This window comes from Lissotriton helveticus, chromosome 8 (assembly GCF_964261635.1).
Source record: "Lissotriton helveticus chromosome 8, aLisHel1.1, whole genome shotgun sequence".
NCBI classification, from domain to species: domain Eukaryota; kingdom Metazoa; phylum Chordata; class Amphibia; order Caudata; family Salamandridae; genus Lissotriton; species Lissotriton helveticus.
The window spans coordinates 1,662,962,117-1,662,966,103 of record NC_136069.1 but is presented as its reverse complement, the minus strand read 5'-3'; the positions used below and the strand labels follow the sequence as shown (position 1 = coordinate 1,662,966,103).

Sequence of the window (3,987 nt, the reverse complement as noted above, 5' to 3'; positions counted from 1 at the left end):
ATTGACACGGTCAAGCTTTTCGCTCATTTGTATTATTCTGGCGGCCTTACCCTTTCTTCTCCACCCTAGGACTGGACATTTAATCTATTTACCTTATTCCAGTCGAGTTCGGCCAGATCTACTTTGAACGAATTTATTATCCTCCGTAAGGTATGCCTTGCATGTTCGTTCTTGAACTGAGGGTTGATTTTTTGATACATCTCCGTGTTTGAGAGTGCACTATCACAAACACGTTCCTTGTTTTTATTTTCTAGTAATTGCCTACATCTTGATATTGTGAAGCTAGAACATTCGTCTGGCACAGAACCCCATTTGAAGGAACATCCATGCTATTATTAGGTATGGAGTGTGTGTGGAGCTTTTATTAGTATAGATACAGTGTATCTCGTGCAACATTGCTCTTTTTACACCACCACACAAATATAGAGGATTAAAATGTGCTTATTTATTTATTTCTTCTTCAGCGCCATTTTACTACAAGCTGAACTGCAGATAATTTTGTCCGTTCGTCAGGTGGAGGCGTGGCACTTTCAGTTATTAATTAAGGTATTGCCTGGGTTTGTGTTATCTAACTGATCCTTGCACTTTAATTTAATTCTGTTAAGACTAATCACCTAGCGTTCCACACCATCATTGTGGTTGTCTCTTTAGGACGAACTGCTGCCCTGACTGTTTTTACCGAATTTAGGCCTGAGTGTGACTTCCGCTCGACCACTATCAAGGTACACGGACACGTGTATCTCCACAAGGTATACAAATTAGACTATACATATGATTATTGACCTCAAGAGGATTAATGGTTGTTTTCCCTTTGGTCTTAAACCTGCTATCATTGTGTTAATTACAACTCTCTAATCCGTTACTGCAACCTTTCAACCAGAGCACGTTCCACACTGTGCCGCCATGCATCTTTAGTTTTGATGGTTTCGAAGTGACAGAATAGGTAGGCATGTTAATTACAGCAGTCGATCCACTCGAAAATAAAAATAATAAGCCGTTTTTTTGAAACCATGCTATTCTTGTTTCCCACAGCTTCCTTCATCATTCGACTTTATCAAGAAGTTTATTCCATTATCTCGAAAGTGTACTTACCTGAAGTGGTATAACAGTGTTGTAACTCACACATCTATTAAAAGTGACACTCACAGAATTTTGTAGCTTGGAAGTAAGTATACCCCCTTTTAATCCTTCTGTATTTTTTCAGGCGTCAGAGAAAAATATAAGAACAAAAACACTTCTGTTCCCAATATGGTTCATGTCTCGCTCTCTATTTCTCTAGACATGTAAGCCTGATGTAGTATCCATTTTAAGAGATAGGTCAGCTTATCATATAAACATAAGATATCAGTTGAGGCTTTCCCTGTATCTATCCTGTTTTTTCTCTTTCAATGCTGGCCTTTATGTCTTTATCATCCTAAGGACAAGTGATCATTGACTGTGCCTTTGGACATTTTATCCTTGCGATGTGAATTTTAGTTACCTTGAGCACTGAGGTTTTTCTTTAGATTCCCCATAATTGGGACTTGCTTGTTAAATATATAGGACTACCACCTCCCCACTTCCTATTATAGTGCATTGCATTAATGAATTCATGACTGTTTACATTTTGCTTGAGTATTATGTATTGATTTTATTGCTTTTTAAAGGAAAAAAATTATATTTTGTGTTACTAATTTGTGATTTCAATTTTAGATATTTAAGTTTCTGTCTTGAAGAAGGCGCTGGCCGCCGAAACGCGCGTCGACAAAATACTCATTATATGTTTTTTATAGAGAGTTTATATGTGTCTTTTATGAATTATTGATTCTTTATGTATTTGATTTTTAAAGTAATTTGCTCCATATTTTTTTGATCCTAATTTGTTAATTGTTGTATTATATTTGCATGGTCCACATGCCTTTTAATTCTATAATTGTAATTATGTTTTTTTGACTTATGTTTAATAAAATTTGCCTTTAACTGGAAGTGGGTTGTCCCTGTCCTACCACTATTACGTGGGCAAGCTTCTTATTACTGCCTAGGTTGATACCTTCACTATCACCACTACCAACACCATTGTTGAGACTGCACGCAACCTCAGAAATCGGCCCAGGTCGCAGAATTTATAGGTCTCACCCGCGCTTGTATCCTTAGATTGGATCTCGCTATCACCATCTATACTGACAGCCAGTACGCTTTTGGAGTAGCCCACAGTTTGGTATCCTTTGGAAAGAGAGAGGGTTTTTAATGTCACATGGTACACCCATTCAGCATGGTGACTTAGTCACTGCATTACTCCAAGCCTTGACACTACCCAGAATATTAGCTATTGTTAAATGCAACGCACACAAGAAGGTCACAGATGAAATAGGATTAGGAAATGCTTTTGCTGCTGAGACAGCCCAGGCTACTGCACAGGAAAGAATACATACCCCTATGTACATAGTAAAATCCCAAGCAGAGAAGTGGCATGATGTTAGACAACAGATCCGGGACATCCAGTCCACTGCCACCTCTGAAGAACTTCGAAATTGGGAGAAGGAGGGCATGCTTGATGAAGAAAATTGTTGGCGATCCAAAGAAACTTTGGAAATTACCAAGTGCTTATCTCCTCCCATTTTTGAACATGACTCATTTGCCAGCACACACCAAATGCTGCCACCATGACTAAAATATTACAGGAAGTTTGGGATTACAACCAACTCTAGTCTACTGCCTCCAGGCTGGTCCAACAGTGTTTGGTTTGTCTACGCTACAATGTAGGAAAATGGACTCGGGTACCACGAGCAGAATATGCCATCCCTACATCACCCTTCGAAGTCCTGCAGATGGATTATATCCAAATGGAACGATGCAACAACCTTAAATATGTTTTAGTGGTTGTTTGCAAGTTCAGCAAATGGGTGGAGGCGTACCCGGTCAGAGACAACACTGCCCTAACCACCTCCAAGATATTGCTGAAGGAATTCTTTCCCCACTACAGCCTTTGCCGAGTCCTATGGAGTGACAGTGGGAGTCACTTCATTGGAGAAATAGTCAAGCATATACTATCAGGATTAGGGGTTCAACAAAAATGTCATGCCATCTTCCACCCCCAATCAGCAGGCCTACTGGAAAGATACAATGCCACGATCAAATCCAAACTAGCCAAAATAGTCGAAACTATAGGGCTAAAATGGCCAGATGTGCTACCAATGGCCCTTCTATCAATAAGATCTGTCCCGCATTCCCGCACCTCATTGACTCCATATGAGGTGGTCTTTGGACGCCCAATGAACATCTGGGGTGCACCCCCGCTACCACATTGTCTGATTCCCCATGTGAATTATTGAGTGATTATTTGTCTGTACTTAAACAAACTTTGTCTTCCATTCATCAGCAGGTCCAGGAAGCATGGCCTGATCGATCCACCAGGCCGGGACTTGCCATCCTACCCAGGGATTATGTGTTAATAAAGAACTTTGCCCGCAAGAAGATGCTGGAACCCCGGTATTTATGCACTAAATTTTTTATCATTCTTTGATACAAGGTTTTAATTAACACACACTCACTTTCGACACGTTGGGTGAGTTAGGTTGCTTGTAAAGTTCAATCTGATAAGTCCGCAGATGGTAGTTGTTTGGAGCCCTGCAGGGCACAGGCGAGAGGTATGATTACACTGCAAGCAGAGATCAATCTGATAGGCCTGCAGATGGTAGCTGTCGGACGCCTGCAGGGCGTATTGTGTAGGGTGAAGACGATAAACATCTGGGAAACTCCCTGACCGACTGGTTGAGCATGGGCTGGTCAGTTTTTGGCATGTCAAAGCACGGACAGGGTGTGAGTGTCCATGCAGGAATGCGGCAGGTCAAAAGTGGAGCTCCAGAGTGTTCGTGATACAGCGAGAGAAGGGCAGTCATGAAGGGTATAGCACAAAATGGTGGAGTGTATGGCAAGATAACAGACCTACTTTTCCACACACCTGAAAGGTTACAAGGGTAAACACCTTAACTAGAAGCCGTTCGAACG

At 41.1% G+C, this 3,987-nt stretch overlaps 2 long non-coding RNA genes across 2 annotated transcripts; both read left to right on the top strand.

The window, feature by feature from the left end:
- The first annotated feature begins 275 nt into the window (after positions 1 to 275).
- Positions 276 to 749, top strand: LOC144772126 (uncharacterized). The gene is made up of 3 exons (XR_013599657.1): positions 276 to 339; positions 465 to 546; positions 652 to 749. It is a non-coding gene; the product is annotated as an uncharacterized LOC144772126 (long non-coding RNA).
- A 98-nt stretch (positions 750 to 847) lies between these two features.
- On the top strand, positions 848 to 1,787 carry LOC144772124 (uncharacterized). Its single transcript, XR_013599656.1, has 3 exons — positions 848 to 943; positions 1,033 to 1,165; positions 1,693 to 1,787. It is a non-coding gene; the product is annotated as an uncharacterized LOC144772124 (long non-coding RNA).
- The last annotated feature ends 2,200 nt before the right edge of the window (positions 1,788 to 3,987 follow it).